Below are 18,151 nucleotides of genomic sequence, written 5' to 3'. Positions count from 1 at the left end.
TGGTCCCCAGGAGCACTGCTTCTGGGCCTGGCCCCGCCCTCACCTCCCTCTGCTTCCTTGGGCCTGCACCACCCGCCAGCCTCTTACTGGGACACAAGGGCTGACCCTTCCTCTTTCTGATCCTTTGCATCCAGACCAACCCAGCTCTTCAGTGCAGTCCCCAGGAGTCTTTGGGGCCGCTTCCCACCCCCATCTTCCTTTGTATCTCTGGGTGGGACAGCCACCAACTGCCCTAGCCCAACATCTTTCCTGGGCCTGGCTCCCAGGCCAGTCCAACCCTAAAATTCCTGAGGCTAAAATCTGTCCTGGAAGGATCCAGGCTTTAGGAGAAAGCCTGAGATTATCTGATCCTCATCTGACTCTGTGGGAGAAAGGTCAGCCTTGGCATCCAGGAAAGAGGCTGGCCAGTTGTGCAGGCCCAGGGAAGTAGAGGGAGGTGGGGGTGGGGCCAGGCCCAGAGTGCTCCTGGGGACCTGAGAAAGAACTGAGTTGTTCTGGATGCAAAGGATCAGGAAGCAGTGGTGGTTCCCCAGGTGTCTCGGGTGCCAAGACAAGGAATGGGACAGGACCCAGGCTAGGAGGAGAGACTGGCGGGGAAGATGGGAGGGTGAATGAGGCTGGGGGAGTCAAGGCACAGAGGGCTCAATCGACTTACCCTGGAGAGAGAGGCCTGTGGGTCGTGCGGGCCCAGGAAAGCAGAGCTGAACTTTATTCTTTTTTTAGAAAAAATTTATTGAGCTTTTGTACATTTCATACAAGAGTCCCCGATCAAATTTAGACCCATTCTCCATTTGTGCCTCCCCATCCTGACCTCATGTATTCCACCACACATGCCAAGTCCTATCCAGTCAAGCATCTGTACCCAAGTGTCTTTTATCCACTGCAGTCTAGGCAGGCCACCTACAGATCCTAAGTGAGGTCTACTCTCCCTCACACAGTAGTAGTCAGTCTCCAATAGTTCCCATTCTAGGAGCGGCCCACCACCCATTTCTCTCACTCCACTCTGGGCCCTTGTCTGAGTGAGTTGGCATGGGTCCTGGGCACGATGCCACCATTGCCACGAGTTCACATGAATAAGCTTCCAGTGACCTGAAAGCCTCTGCTTCTCGATGTTCACGAACCAACCCTGGCTCTTACGGTTTTTCTGCCCCCTCTTCTGCAATGGTCCCTGCGCTGTGGGTGGGTGAGGTTCAATGTAGAAGTCTTATCCAGGGACACACACTCTGCAGTCTCCTATACCTTAAAACTTGGCCAGTTGTGGCCTTCTGTGTGCACCGCACTCTGTTGTATAAGGCAGCTTCAGTGGTGAGAGTTGAGGGATGTGCTGGTTTCCTCTCTACCCCTCATTCTGCTGTGTTCCATGAACCTTAGATGTAGAGGATCAACTGTAGTAGATGTGTAACCTAGAACTGGGCCTCTCTCAGATGTACATTCTCTGTGTCTGACCAGTTGTGGGATTCTGCAAGAACCTCCATCTGTTTCAAAAGAAGCTTCTTCGATGAGTGGTATATGGTATGCTTGTCTGTAAATTTAAAGAACCATACAGTAAGAAATTAGAATTTAGCATACAGTAAGAAATTTCATTTGTCCAGAGCTATGACAGAGATAGGGTTTTTCCTAGGACCTATGACCGCTCTCCAGTCCTGTGTATTTGGCTGTGTTTACAGTGCTACCTATGAGTTCACTCCCATTGACAGGGCTTTAAGTCCAATTAGATAGGTATTGATGCCCCCCCCCCAAGATAACAATGCTACTACTTCACCAATAGATATAGTTTGCTGTCCCAGTCATTATGGCTGTTGGGCTTTAGGGATGGGTTGGACCACTGATTGATTTTCTCCCTTCACAGTCTGCATATTATCATCAACATTACGAGGGCTAAACTTCAAGCAGAAGGCTTCCAGGCCAGTTCCTGCTCCATTGTGCCATGTCCTGTATCCAAAGTACATCCTGTCTTCAGCAGTAGGGTCTTATCTTTTAGTTTGGGGAGATAACCAAGAGCTCTGGCAATAGCCTTTGTTATTTTGGGAGTCTCTTGGACCACTCTCCCCAACCACTCAAAGGGACATCTCTCCTATCTGGCACTGTGTTCCCTGCCATACAGCCCCCAGGGATACATATGCACTAATGTTCAGACACTGTATGTGTGTTCCTTGAGGGGTTTTGGGGCATTACATTTCCCTCTGGGTTCCCTAACCCCCAAAGAGCCATTCATCTCTGCTCTTCCTTCCTCCCATCTGACTTCCCTCCCCAGTCCCAGTATCCCCATTATCCCGAAACTCCACACAATAACACCTACCTCTCACCGTCCCCCATCTCCTGAGTTCCCTTCCTCCCCCACCTCCCCCCTGTATGTCCCTCCCTTCTCTCCTCCCATTTGCTCATCTCTAAATGGAACATAAATTCTTAGTGTGTGTGTGTGGGGGGGGTATATGAACATGTGTGTTAAGTACACATCTGTGTGCACACACTCAGTCCAGAGTAGGATGTCTGGTGTCCTGCTCTCACTCTCTCCCTTGTTCTCTTGAGACAGAGTCTCTCATTGAACTTGGAGCTAGGCTGGAGGTCCACAAGTCAGTGATCTCCCTGTCTCCATCATCCCCCCGGCATACATAGCCATGCCTGGTATTTTTCCATGGGTGATAATAATTCCAACTCAGGTCCTCAGGCGTAGGCAACAAGTACTCTTACTCTTACCCATTGAACCATTTCCCCAGCCCCACATGTTTTAATTTGTAAAGACAACATAGAAAATCAGGGGGAAAGGTAAGAAAGAGGAAGATATTTGAGTAACTGATGGAAGCCTCGCCATTTCTATGAGCACCTGAGAATATGAACAGGGAAGTGGGGGGTGGGGAGCCTGTGAACTGTGCCGTCACCCTTCACAGTTGCAGCCCCAAAATTCTATTTTGAGGAACATTTTAAGATTTTTACTTTTTTTTGTTTTTTTTTTTTTGAGGCAGGGTCTCCCTGTAACCCCAGCTGTCCTGGAACTCACTATGTAAACCAGGCTGGCCTTGAACTCACAGAGATCTGCCTGCCTGTGCCTCCTGAGTGCTGGGATTAAAGGCATGCGCCACCACGCCCGGCCATGATTTTTACTTTTTTAGGTACAGGGTTCAACTATAATTCTGGGAGTGGGAGACTCTGTATCAGGGAGAGTCAAGTGCTTAGAAAGTAGAGATTTTTGCTTTACAGTATTGTATTCCTTACTCATTGTTTGAGCACAAGGCACCCAGTTGTCTCTGGTCCGGGCTGGATTGAAGTCTTGACTCTGCCAGGAAGTGGTTGTCTATCCTTCTGCAAGCTGCTTTTAGTCTTGAATCTTACCTGGAAAGGTGATAAGGATTTCACAGGAATAGGCAAGAATTAACTCGCAGAAGCAAGAGTGGCTCTCATTGATGTCTTCTGGTTAAATGCTCACCAAATGTTTATTGTGTTGCTGTGTGGATTTTGACAGCATAGGACAGAGCATCTCTACATCCAGCCAGGGGGAGGGCTGAGAGGTCACAACAGAGATGATGAAAGGCTGAGAGACCTGAAGATCCTCCTTTCCTGATCTATCAGATAAGCCACCCACTAAAGACAGGTGTGCCAGGGCTTGGAGGGGCTGAGTCACAAAAGCAAATGGCTGGGTTCTTTTTGCAGTCTTTGTACATTCATACACAAAGGATTTTAGGTGCTGTGTTTTTTTTTTCTAGTTTTGTGAAGAACATCATTGGAATTTTGATGGAGACCATATTCTACCTGTAAGTTATTTTGATAACGTTGTTGTCTCCAAATCGCTAGAATGTTGCTTTCTCCAGCCAGGAACATGGACGTTCTTTCCATCGTGTAGGGTCTCGAGTTTCCTTTTTCAGGGCCTTCAGTTTTCCATGCAGAGAGGGTTTTCACCTGCTTGATTAGGAACCCGTGAGACAGGGAAGAGAGAGGCTTTGAAGCAGGGAGAGGGAGTAAAAGAATACATGGATACGAAAGTCAAAACACGGGGGAGGAAGCATGCAGCAGGGATAGTGGCCAGAGAGATGGGGGAGTGGGGCAGGGGGTTGGCCATAGCTAAGTATGTAAAAAGCGCATAGAAAACTTGTTACTTTGTATGTTAATTTCTAAACGCTGAGGACTTCTGCCTGAATTGGGGTGAAAGGCAGCACTGAGGCCTTCTCCACTGAATCCCTTGTTTGTGATGCTACCGAGGGACACCCTGTTCCAGATGCACACAGCTGCAAGCTGCTGGGGCCAAGAGCCCAGTGTTCTGTGGGAGACACATTGTGTTCTCGCCCTCCCCGACTGGGACTGACTGAGCCCAGCACAGGCCAACACTGTGCTGATGTGGGACAGCAGCCACAGTACAGAGGGGACAGGCACGTGATATCTTCAGACGGTCCTTTCAAACTGTCCGGCCTTCTGCGGGGTGTTTTACCCTTTCAATCTTAGGAGCATCCCAGTCCCTCCCTGAGGGTCCTGGCAGGCCCTCCTGCATCACGTGGAGCTGGCTGTGGTTCAAGAACATCCTGGTTCAGAAGCACATTGATTATGTGAAATCTGGGGACATATCCGCCATCACAAAGCGGATGAGAAAGTATGGACAGACATGCAGCACATTGCTTCCTCACTGCCCGTCTTTATGGTTAAGAAAGCACAAAGGTTAGACTGGTGAGATGGCTCAACAGGTAAAGTTGCTTGCTGACAAGTCTGATGATCCAAGTTCGGTCCCCGGGACCCACATGGTAGGAGAGAAGCACTCCAGAAGTTGTCTTCTAGCCTGCACATATATAACATGATACATGTGAGCATGCATACACATGTACATACAATAAATAAACACAATTTTTAAGTATTTTATTTATTTTTATTTTATGTATATGTGTGTATTGCCTGCATGTGTACAAATGCACCCATGTCTTGCAATGCCCAGAGGTCAGAAGAAGGCATCAGATACCCTAGAACTGGAGTTACAGACAATTGTTAGCTGCCATGTGGGTGCTGGAAATCAAAGCCGGGTCCTCTCCAAGAGCAGTCAGTGCTCTTAACTTCTGAGCCATCTCTCCAGGTACCTAAAATATTCTTAAAGCATAGCGTCCTAGATGTGGATGGACAGCTGCTCCTGGGTTAGAGAAAGGCTCTAGAGAAAGTAGCTTGCTGGCCTGAGTGGAATCAGTTCACTCCACTTCGCCACAGTGACTCTGGGTGACCTTGGACCTTGGAGTGGGCCTGGGGAATTCAGAGCTGTTGGGATCTATCCCCGTCCCCTGAATGCATGAACATATTGTCATTGGAGGTTTTACAGAGGCACGAAGTCAGGCAGCTTGTCTTTGAAGATGGTTGTTAAGGCCGACTCTTCCATACATCCTCTTTGCCCTGGGCTAGCTGTCCTCACTGTTTCTGATTTCCATGCTGCTGAAGTCAGTGATTCTTCTGTCTTGGCAGAAGTTTCAGGGTGCCTCTGCTTTTGACTCCCTATTGATGTTTCAGTCTGCACACATGCTCTGCTGTCTCAAGATGTCCCGGGTACTCTGCTAGATACAACATGGCCTGAACAAAATAGACCAAGGTCTGTTTCTCATGGAACAGAAGCTTCTGCGGAGAAGGCTGACGGCTAAAGGGGAAAGTAAAGCAAGCTGAACATCAGATGGAGTGAGTGCTCCGTCAGCACAGGAGGGAAGTTGGTTTGGGCATTTGAGCAGAAATTGGACAAGGAGAAGGAGCCACCCACAGGGTATTCGAGGCAAATGGAAAGGTCCTGAGGCCAAAACATTTATAGATCACTTGAGCAGCATGACTCAGAGTTAGCAAGTGAGGGACGTATAGGATTAAGACCAGTTTTCTAGCTGTGTGGAGATGCCAGAATCCATCTAGAAGCATGCTCAACCCTGGGCATAACTCCAGTCTTTTTTAAAAAAAAATATTTTATTAATTATTTTTATTTTATGTGTATGAGTGTTATGCCTGCATGTAGGTAAGTGCACCCGTGTCATGCAATGTCCGTGGAGGACAGAAGAGGCTGTCAGATCCCCTGGAACTGGAGTTAACGGACAGTTGTTAGCTGCCATGTGGGTGCTGGGATTTGAACCCGAGTCTTCCTCAAGAACAACCAGTGTTCTTAATGGCTGAGCCATCTCTCCAGCTCCAGTCTTTTTGAATAGTGGTACCGAGTTGAGAACACAGCCTGCAATCACGCACTGAGCTTCTCAGTCAGGCACATTCCCATGGTGAATTTTGCCACACACTGCTGATGTGCTATATACGTAGTGACTAACTTAACCCTCAGCTCACATTGCTAAGATGGGTACTGTCACTGTTGCATTTTACAGATGAGGCTTGTGCTGGATAGCTTTAGTGTCAACTTGACACACCAGGGTTGAGGGAGCCCAAATTGGGCAATTGCCTCTATTGGACTGGCCTGTGGCCATGTCTGAAGGGCATCTTCTTGATGAGTGATGTGGGAGGGCCCAGCCCACTGTGGGTCGTGCCACCCCTGGGCAGGTGGGTCTGTGTTGGATAAGAAAGCAGGCTGAACAGGGACCAGGGGAGCAAGCCAGTAAGCAGCATTCCTCCATGGGTTGTGCTCCGGCTCCTGCCTCCAGGTTCCTGCCCTGAGTTCCTACCTTGGGCTCCCTGATGAACTGCTACCTGGGAGATGTAAGACAAATAAACCCTTTCCTCCCCAAGTTGGTATTGGTCTGAGTATTTTGTCACAGCAATGAAGAACAAATAGGACAAGCCTCAAAGAGGTTAAGCCATAGTCACAGACCATGTAGCTGACCCAGTGAGTGGTTAGAATTTGGATCAGGCCAAATGGTCCTCAGAATGTGTACTCCTACCACAAAGACAAACATCATCTCTGGCTGGTATGCATGTGATGAGACCAAGTGACCCTTACCTGTAAACACACAGCTAGTGGTTACACATCTTATAGTCCCTGGGCTTAAAGCATTTCCTGGAAAGAAACAGAAGCTTTTTCTAGACCTTATGAAATCATTTAGGGGATCATCTTGAAAAATTAGTTGAGAAGGTTGGGTCGGGGCTGAGTTCCCTGGTTCAAATCCTGGATCTGCCACTTGCTGTTGAGCGACCTGAATTTGGACTGGTGATGCTGCCCCGCTGTGACTCAGTTTCCCCAGGTATGAGGCCAGCACATGATGATGTGTTAAGGGCAAGATACTATGATTCAAGGTCTTGGCAGGTGGCCATCGGCTGATAACTGACGCTATCATGGAAAATTTCCATCTCCCTGGTCAGTGCTCCTCCTGCTAAGTTAAGACAGGGGATGGATGGTACCACAGTGGATCAGACTTGTCATCAGAGTCTGTTTTCTTAGTCATTGGCTGGCTGTGTGACACCCTGCTTTGAGCTGCTTTGCTGGTAAAGTACCTCACCCATCCAGAAAGACAAGAGAGGGTGAAATAGTCACAGTAAAATACTTTGGGGCTGGAGAGATGGCTCAGTAGTTAAGATCACTGACTGTTCTTGCAGAATACCCGGGTTCGAATCCCAGCACCCACATGGCAGCTAACAACTGTCCATAACTCCAGTTCCAGGGGATCCGTCAGATTCTTCTGTCCTCTGCAGGCATCGCATGACACGGGTGCACTTACCAACATGCAGGCAATACACGCATACACATAAAATAAAAATAATAAAATATTTTTTTAAAAAAGAAGCACTTTGATGTTTTGGGCTAGAAGGTACCATGTGCCTGAAGGCATACCTTATTTCTTCAAACATTCTCCTAGGCTCCTCTTCAAAGGCTACTCTCTCTCCTTAAGAGTTTCCTATGACACTCTAACCAGTGGCTTAAATAAATCATTCTAGAAGTGCTGTTTTATGCCACTGTGCAGTCACACTGTCTCCTCCTTGCTTAAGAAGCTCTGGAACCCTAGGGGCTAGAGAGATGACTCAGCAGTTAAAAGCACTGGCTGCTCTTGCAGAGGACCCAGGTTTGATTCCCAGTACCCACCTGGTGTCTAACAATGGTCTATAACCATGGTTACTTAGATGCATGCAGACAGTACCTCATACACATGCTTGGGAGGCAGAGGCAGGCAGATCTCTGAGTTCAAGGCCAACCTGGTCTACATAGTGAGTTCCAGGACAGCTGGGGCTACAGGGAGACCCTATCTCAAAAAGACCAATAATAGTAATAGTAATAATAATAATAATAATAATAATAATAATAATAATAATAATAATAAACATTGCAGGTAAGCATACCATACACCACCCATCAAAGAAGCTTCTTTGCAACAGAGATGACGGCTACTGCAGAATTCCACAACTGGTCAGGCACAGAGAATATACATCTGAGAGATGCCCAGTCCTAGGTGACATGTACATCTACCTCTATACCTAAGGCTCATGGAACACAGCAAAATGCAGGGTAGTAGAGAGAAAACTAATACACCTGTCAACTCTCACCAGTGAAGCTTCCTTATATAACTGAGTGAGATGCACACCTGGCCAAGTTTTAAAGAATAGGAGACTGCAAAGTGTGTGTCCCTGAATAGGACTCACCTACCTCACCTACCCATGGCTCAGGGATGATTGTGGAAGAGGGGGCAGAAAGATTGTAAGAGGAGTCAGGGCTGGTTCATGAACACAGGGAAACAGAGGCTATCAGGCCACTGGAAGCTTGTACATGTGAACTTGTGGCAGTGGTGGCATCGAGCACAGGACCTCTGTCGACTCAATCAGACAAAGGCCCAGGGTGGAGAGAAATAGGTGGTGGGCCAGCCATAGACTGAAAACTATTGGAGACTGATTACTACTGAGGGAGGGAGAGCAGGCCTTACTTAGGATCTTTGGATGGGCTGACTAGACTCCAGTGGGTGAATTTGCACTGAAAGGCATCTGGGTACAAGTGCTTAACTGGATAGGACTTAACGTGTATGATGGACTACATGAGGTCTCGTGGGGGGTTGGGGGGCATGGATGGGGGAGGGGGTCTAAATTTGATTGGGGACTGTTGTATGAAATGTACAAAAGCTCAATAAAAATTTTTAAAAATAATAAAATATTTAAAAAAGAAATTCTGGAACCCTCTAGAAGGAATTTCAATAGATCCAACTTAACACAACCTGACTTCTGCTGTTAAAACAAATGAATGTCATCTGAGACTCACAAATGTCCCTAAATGGTGACAGACAGGTGTCCATTAGTACAGGCCATACTTTTAGTGGACATTCAAGAAGACTAAGATGTTAATAGTGGTGTGTGTTTAAAAATGTATTAAATAACGGACATATCAAACTAAAAATGCAAACCTTTAAAATTAAATTTGTATTAAAGAGAAGTTGAGTTGCTTTTAAAGACTAGTAAGCAGGGCCTAGAGAAGAGATCAGTTAGTAAAATGCTTTCTGTGCAGGCATGAGGATCTGGGTTCAGTCCTCCAGAACCCACAGGAAGAAGCTGGGCACAGTAACACACAGTGAGCCTCAGGTTCAATGAGAAACCTTGCCTCAAAAAAGAAGTGATTGAGAAAGGCATGCAGTGTTGATTTCTGGCTTCCACACACAGGTGCACACGCACACACGCACGCACAGCTCTACTCACACGCGCAAAATAAAGAATATTTTAAAACTCAGCAAAGCATGGCTAGTGTAAAAGCAATCCTAGTTGAAAATGTATCGCCCACGCCCCCAGACAAACCTCATGGGGTTCCCCCCATTTTGTGCAGCTTGGTGGTTTCAAGGTTTAGAGTTCCTGCATATGGCTAGTCATGTTAACCATGCCCCCTCCACTTACTTTGCTCAGTAAATTCTATACAAGGACCGTAACCCTTTCCTTTTACACCCTGGAATTCAGTAGTATAAGATGGGTTGCCTGCCTTGGCCACTGTCCAATGTCATTTAATCCTGGAAGGACCCCCATGATAAAAGCACTTTCAATCTCTGTTCAAAAACCTTGTTAAGCCTCCTGTTCAAATTTATTGTTCGAAACTGTTCCGTACTAAGAAATACAAGCCTTCCTGAGAGCCGTTTCTCAAGCTATCTCTTGTAAGGCAGTTCGGAGCGCTGTAAATTGTTCCTTCGTTGGTACAAGAAGTCATAATGGAATCTCTGGCAGCAGCTGGCTTGTAGCTAGAGCCGAGAATGGCAATTGGGAGGGAGTCTTTCATTCCTCTTTAAAGTCAGGGTAGAAATTTACTGACTTCTGTAGAACCTCCGTGTAACACTCCACCACACAAAATTCCTGCCATCTGATGCTGAGTTTGTTTCTAAGATCAGGTGGCCAATGTCCTTGCATACACACATGTGTGTGGGGGGGTGTTTCTGTGCATGCATATGTGTTGTCAGCTCTATGGGCTCAAACACCACCATGCCTACTCATAACTTCAATCGTTTCTCTTTTTATGTATGTATGTGTATATGTATAGTGTGTATGTGTGGATTGTATATATGCATGTGTGTGTGCAAACACACAGGCCCATGCATGTGTGGATGCCAGAGGACACTGGGTGTCCTGCTCTGTCGCTGTCTGCCTTATTCTCTTGAGACAGGTCTCTCCCTGAACCTGGAGCAAGGCTGATGGCCAGTACATCTGAGGGATCCCTGCCTCCATGGCACTGGGGTTATAGGCAAACACAGCCCTGACAGGTTTTTACTGGGAGCCTGGGATCTGAACTTGAGTCCTCCTCATGCTTGAGGAGAAGGTAGTTTTACCCACTGAGTCATCTCCGTAGCACCTGGTTTTGTTTTTTTATTTTTCTACAATTTAAAGGGAACAAACACATATTAAGCATCCCTAAGCACTTTTTACTGAGTCCCTTGAAGATGTTGGGAACTTGGGTTTCTCCAAGCCATGTTCCAGTGCCCCGCAGGCCTATTGTACATGGCGCAGAGAAGATGAACCCACGTGATAGTATAAATGATGGGTAATTACCAAAATCAGTTCTTGTAACAACTCAAACAAGGACCTGGGTTTAAATGAGGTAAACAAGCAGGGCTGTGTGCTCCTCATTTTCATATGGCACACAGAAATGTCGCAAGGGCGTGCTCCCAGCTGTCAGCCACTAATCTAATTAGGCAGGATAATTGGGGAGGCGGAGCCTGCTGACGGTTGACAAACACATTAGACTCATTCTATTTGTTCTGCTGTGACTCCTGTCACCATGTCAGCCAGGAAGACTTTGGGACCTACAAGCAGATTCAGGCTGAAGTCGAAGGATGAACTCTGGATTTAGAGATTGTTACCAGAGAGAGCTGGGAAAGATGGGGTTGGAGAAGGGAATACTAGCCACATCATAAAACGAGCTGACAGAAAGGAGAATTTGTGGTTTGTGGATGCAGACAGCTAAATGGAATTGCACCTGTTTTGTGCCTTTCACAACAAGCAGGGAACAGAATATTTGTGAAATGTGGACTTTTAGAGCCTGCCCACAGGAACAGCTGAGTATGGCTTTCAGATTGCATAGACTCTCTAATCTGAAAAATCCCAAACCCAAATGTTACAAAATCCAAAACTTTTTGAGCACAGATAACACTACTGCAGGGTGAAAACTCCACACTATGAAACTTTGTGCATGAAATTATGGGAAGCATTGCATAAAATTTAGCCTCATGCGAAGGTGCATAGGAAAGTATGAATGAATTTTAGGTTTAAATTTGGAAATCATCCTTAAAATATGCAAATAGTTCAACACCAAAGATGTCAAATCCAAAGCTTTTTTGGTCTCAAGCATTTCAGATTGTGTGTAATCTCTCTCTCTCTCTCTCTCTCTCTCTCTCTCTCTCTCCATTTCTCTTCAACTCCCATTTTCTTTCTCTTTTTTTCTTCTTTTCCTTTTTCCTTTCTCTCTCTCTATTTCCCTTCCTTTTTCTTCCCCGTCTCTCAGATGGAATATCAGACCTGTCCTAGTCAGATGCTCTACCACTGAGCCACCCCTCAATCTTGTGCCACTATCTTCTAAGTTCATCAGCAAGGCTGATTCGCCATGAACATTTACTACATTGGCCTCCTGGTCATTCTGAGTAACAGGCCATCAGTTTCCAGCCATAGCCACTACTGAGTATTTTTGTATGGTCCCATATGATCACAATTTCAGTGACTTAAAATGACATGTGCTAATTACCCTGTAGTTTTAGAGGCCAGGGGCCAGAGCATAGGGTAGTTCCGCTAGACTCTATGCAGAATATCCTTCACGAGGTCCAAACCAGGGGCTGGAGTGATGGCTCAGCAGTTAAAAGCACTGGCTGGTCTTGCAGAGGATCGGGTTCTATTCCCAGCACCCATATGGCAGCTAAAAACTGTCCATAACTCTAGTTCCAAGGGATCCAGTGACCTCTCCTGACCTCCATAGGGACTGTACAATACAGGGGCACTTATACAAGTGCAGACAATACACTCATACACATAAAATCAAAAAATAAAGTATTAAATACAAAGGTTCAAGCCAAAATGTCCCACAGTCATACTCCCTCCAGAAGGGTCCAGACATGAGTCACACTGCACACAGATGCATGCTGCTAGTCAAACTCCATTTCTTGCAGTCATAGGAGGAACACATCATTTCCTTGGTGACTGTCCTCAAGGGTCAGTGTGCTGGTCATGGTTTGATTTGTTCATATGCTTACGGACCCCCACCCCACAGCACAGGGTCCAGGGCCTCTCATCTTATGACATCTCTCCAACTTCCTCTTTTGCCATGTGCCACTGTCTCCAGACAAAGAAAGTTCTCTGCTTTTAAAGGACTGTGTAAGTAGACTGGGACCATCCTGGTAATCCAGGATCATCTCCCTATTGTAAGGTCCACAACCTTGATGATGTCTGGGAAGCCCCCTCATTCCATATTTAACAGATCCAGAGATTAGAGCGTGGATATTGCATTAATTACTTTTCTTATTGCTATGACAAAATACCTAGCAAAAGTGACTTATAGAAGGAGGCATTTATTTGGGGGTCATGGTTTGAGGACATGGGCTATCATGTCCTCAAAGGTTTGGCCTCAGGAGCAGAAAAGGCTGGTCACATTGAATCCTCAGTCAAGAAACAGAAATTGATAAGTGCTGGTGCTCAGCTCACTTTCTCCTTATTCAGTCCTGGGGCTGCCCACATTCAGGGTGGGTCTTCCCACTTCAGTTAACCCAATATAGAAATTCCCTCATATACATGCCCAGAGGTCTGTTTCCATGGTGATTCTAAATGCCATCAAGTTGACAATCACAATTAACCATCACAGGCATAATGGGGGGAGGTGGCCGGCCGAGTCATCTCTAGGGGACTGTGCTGGAATGAAAGTGTTTTATCTTCATAGAGCTTAAATGTTCTCCCCAGGCCAGACTCACATTGATCATTTTAATTTAGCAAATGCTTTCTTTCCCATAGAAAGCACAAAGTTGAATTCTGCCCCAGGCCCTATCTCAGCCACCACTCATGATTTCAAATTAGCAGGTTCAAAAGAATGAAGTTGCCCAGTGTTGAGTTCCGTGTTACTGTGGCTGAAGAGATCTGTGTGGCCTCGTCATAAACCCTCAGTCCTGCAGGTTCACAGATGAGGATGTTCTGGGGCTCTGACGTTGCTTTAACTAGGCACAAATGATAGCTTGCCTACCGAGAAAATGTACCAGGATTGCTATGGTTACCTGTGCATCATCATAACTGCAATTGATGTGGGCAGGGACCCCCATAGACTAGGGAAAAGCCCAAGGCCACAGGAAACCATTCCACAGTGATAAATGTGGAAAAATCTGTGTTTGCAGCCATCCCAAACCACACACCAGAAACCGGAGCATCACCTGGTATGGTCAGCCAGGTGCTTCCTTCGAGCAGTGCTTGACCACTTGCAAGTTGAAGAGACAATCACCTCACCCCAGTTTCTGCAGTTATTCAGAAATATAATCCTCAGTGTAGAAACCTTGTCTCCAGATAATCAATTTTATTTCCCACATCCCCATAGCATCCTTGTGTTTCAGGAACAGATGCAGAGAGTGATTAAGTAATTCATCAAAGATGACACCATTTCAAAAACAGGACCAGAACTCAAGACTCGGATTTGCAGACAGTGGGGGATGCTCTCCAGTGAGAGTTACCAGCAGGTGGTGATCACCCTCTTTAATTTCCATGCTGTCTCTGTGATTCAATCTGTAAGTAACAAAACAAGCCTGACAGGACTCTACAGAGAAAGAAAATACAAGGTATTTTAGATTGGGAGTTATTTAATTTGGCCCGTAGTGTTGCTTCTTTTAAACTGAAGATGATGCGTTTGAATCGTGTTCCTGCCTGATGTGAACAGCTTTCATTTTTTCAGTGGCCTATGTATAGCACTGTGGATGGATGGATGGATGGATGATGGATGATGGATGGATAGGTAGGTGGGTGACTGGATGGATGAATGGAAGGAAGAATGAATAGGTGGATGGATGGATAGACTAATAGATAGATTGACGAATGGTTGAATAAATGAATGGACCAATTGGCAAGTGGCTAGATGGATGTCATCTAGTGGGTAGATGGATAAATGGACAGATGCATGGAATGATGAATACATAGATAGATGGGTAGACAGGTAGATTGGTGAATGGATAGACAAATGAATTAGCCATTCATTCATATGGATGGATGGATGGATGGATGGATGGATGGATGGATGGATGGACCAATTGGTGGTTGGTTGGTTAGATGGTGGAGAATGGATAGATGATAGATGAACCAATTGGTGATTAAATGGATGGTGTGTATGGATGGATAAATGAACAAATGCATGGAATGATGTACACATGGATATAGATGGGTGGGTGGACTGATAGTTGGATAGATGGATGGTGGATAGGTAGGTGGATAGATGGACAGATGCATATAAGGATGGACAGGTAAATAGGTGGATGGATAGATGGATGGACAGATAGATATAGCAGATATAGTCTGATGCTCTTTTACCTCCACCCAATTGGGATGTTAAATGAACTGTACGGTCAAAATACAATTCCATCAAGAGCCCATTGGCATTGCTGTTGTGCCTCAAAGACACAGGTTAAAAGAATAGTGCTTTATGAAGAAATATGACCAAATGTCATAGAGCAACAGACATTATACCTAGAAAAGCTACTATGAATGTACAGTCTTAACTGTTCTGGGCAGATAAGCCATTTCTGCACTCTTTGAATGACTTTTTCCCCCTAGAATCAGAATTATGAATTTAACCACAGTTTGACATTATTCATCAATTATTGCAGAGGATATTAATAATTATTATTTTGTTCCAGTTGCTCTATAAGTACACACATGCACTGAACACACCTGTGTATAAGGAGCAGTGTCCAGTAGCACTGTCTTCATGAACCAGTGGCAACATGTACAAGGGCAGGGGCACTCAGTGGGGATCTGTGAGATTCAGAAAGCACTGTCCAGCTGCACCGGACATCTGGAGTGGTGCTGCTCAACAGCTGTGAGTTCTGTGAGTCTTTTGCAAAAATAGTGTAGATATTACATCATCACCACAATGGCTTTTCAATAGAAACAGTCAAATACATTTCTCAAGTGAGGAAAACGATCCCAAGTTCATGGAGAGATGGAGAACAGACCCAAATGCATCGCATTGGTGAAGCCTTCTGAGCCTTTGGGTTAGACGACATGCCCATTTCTTGGTGATGTGTCAGCCACTTAAATACTTCCCTGGATGACTGATTAACATTCCACACCCATGTCTTATTCATCTTTTTCATCTGTGCATAAAGGACACAGGACTTTGCACATCTCAGTCACTGGAGTGAATTCTGAATTTTGAATTCTGAATGAATGAATGAATGAATGAATGAATGAATGAATGAAAGAAACTCATAAAGATCCCAGGATTTAAAGGACTTTCTCACCACCATTGCAAATAGATGGAGAAGCATTTCTCCAATTCTATGCCATGACCAAAATGTAATTAATAGCAGCAGTTTGAGAGGCTGGAGCGATGGCTGGGTTGGTAGGCTGCCTGCTGTATAAGCATGAAAATGTGAGTTTGGATCCCCGGGACTTATGTAAAAAGCCAGATGAGGTGGTGTGTCTCTATAACCCCAGTGTTAGGGGCAAGGGGAGGTGGAGACAAGCAGATCCTGGGAACTCACTGGCCAGCCAGCCTAACACAGCCAATGAGCTCCAAGTTCAGTGAGAGACCCTGTCTCAAAAAATAAGGTAAAACTGATTGAAGAAGATACCCAGTGGCAACCTCTGGTTTCCACATATGTGGGTACATGAATATATGCAAAACTACTTGTACAAGTGTACACACCCATGCAAACAACCTCCCCATACACAAATACCACTTTAATATCTCTAGTCCCCTTCACCCCATGCACTTTCATGTGGAATATTCAACCTAGTTCTTGTGTCTGTCCTATGCAGAGACATAGCCTCACTGTGTTGGCCATCCTTACTGTTCCCTTCATTCAATAACTAAGATTGTTTACCTATGTTGCTAGACTCTGGGATACTCTGGTGGGAGAAGAGATGTACAGTCTAGCTCCATGGATCTTATGGTCTGGTAGAATCGGGGAGAGGGGGGTACAAAGTGAAAATACAGATCCCTGATATTAAGACTGTCAAGATGGGGCAGGATGGTAGCTCAGTCAGGAAAGCACTAGCTACACAAATGTAGGACCTGAGTTTGAGCCCCAGAATTGTGAAAAGTCAAGCACGGTAATGTACTCTCTAATTCCAACACTGGGGAGTTGGAAACAGGAGGATCCATGGCCCTTGCTGGCCAGCCAGCCTAGCCAAATCAGCCAGTCCCAGGTCCCAGTGGAAGACCCTGTCTCAAACAGGGTGGGTGGCTTCCAAGGAAGGGTAGCAAAGCTGAGCTCTGACCTCTACACACATACCCACACAAAACTAAAAATAAAAAGGATATTAAGATGATAACCACAGAGCATTAAATCAAACATGGGGCTCTGTGCAATGCACAGGCAGCATATCCATGAAGTCATCCTGGATGGAGGAGGCAGATATTATTAATTTGTATGCAAATCTGTCCTCAGGACTCATGTTAGGAGATATCAACAATAAACTCTTGGGTCCCCCACTATGCCAACACCATGTCTTGTATAAAGTTAATCCTCAAAAGGGGATTGATAAATTGATAACCTCAAGTGTCCTGACATTGTAGATGGATTTTCTTGGGCCATCATGGAAAAGCGAGTGGATTATTAAAGTGATAACTGCTAAATGATGTTGCTGGATGTTTTAGTTTCCTTCCTAGTTGCCAAGATAAAATACTCTGACAAGAGCAGCTTAAGGGAGGAAGAGTTTAAGTCACAGTCCCATTGTAAGGAAGCCAGGGAGGATCCCCTGTGTAAGGAATGGAACCACCCACAGTAGGCTGAGACATCCTGCTTCAATTAACATAATCAAGGAAATCCATCCTGGATACATGCCTCCTGCATTCACCTGGGGCCTATACATCTATCCCCTGTGCTGCCCAGTTCCTCGAGGTCAATAGCAAATGGTTAACCTCTCTCCATCACACCTAATTACACCCCATCTTTTATCGATTCTTAAATTTATTATTTTGACTTCAGTTACTTTGGATCAATGTGTGTGATGATTTGTAATGTTAGTTGTCAACTTGCACACCTGGGAAGAGGGAAAATTAATTGAAGAATTTCCTTCATCATATCAGCCTGTGAGGTGGGTTTTCAATTGCTAATTGAAATGAGAGGGGCTCAGCCCACTGCGGGTGGTGCCATCCCTAGGCTGTATAAGAAAATTAGCTCAGCAACCTCTGAAGAAGCATTCCTTCATGGCCTCTGCTTGCCTTCCTGCCTCCAGGTGCCTGCCTTGAGCTCCTGCCCTTGATGATGGACAGTAACCTGAGCACCAAATAAACTCTTTCTGGTTCCAAGCTGCTTCTGGTTCTGGTGTTTTAACACAGCAACAGAAAGCAAACTAGGACAGGGCATCTTGAGTCCAGCCCTTGCTCCATGTAAGGTACCACCAGCCTGCCACATACTTCAGTCACATGGGACCAATGAACTAGTCCCACTGTGTGACAAATACCTGGGAACTGCAGGCAGCCAGCATCTGTTACTCACAGAAAGCTGCATGGATTAAAGAGATAATTTCAAGCTGAGATTCCCTAACCCAGAAACCCTAAATCTGAAGTCTTCCAAACTCTGAGACACAGGAAGCCCCAATGTGATGTGGAAAATTGCACATCTGACCTTTTATAATGGGG

At 45.7% G+C, this 18,151-nt stretch overlaps 1 long non-coding RNA gene across 1 annotated transcript in view; it reads left to right on the top strand.

The window, feature by feature from the left end:
* LOC115068106 overlaps positions 1–18,151 on the top strand; it is a 202,369-nt gene that overhangs the window by 117,223 nt on the left and 66,995 nt on the right. The window contains exon 2 of the long non-coding RNA XR_003847482.1: positions 3,702–3,749. This is a non-coding gene — a long non-coding RNA (uncharacterized LOC115068106). The remainder of the gene's footprint in view (positions 1–3,701; positions 3,750–18,151) is intronic.

This window comes from Nannospalax galili, unplaced genomic scaffold (genome assembly GCF_000622305.1).
Source record: "Nannospalax galili isolate Female #2095 unplaced genomic scaffold, S.galili_v1.0 scaffold1028, whole genome shotgun sequence".
Classification (NCBI taxonomy): Eukaryota; Metazoa; Chordata; class Mammalia; order Rodentia; family Spalacidae; genus Nannospalax; species Nannospalax galili.
This window is presented reverse-complemented; position numbering and strand designations above follow the sequence as displayed.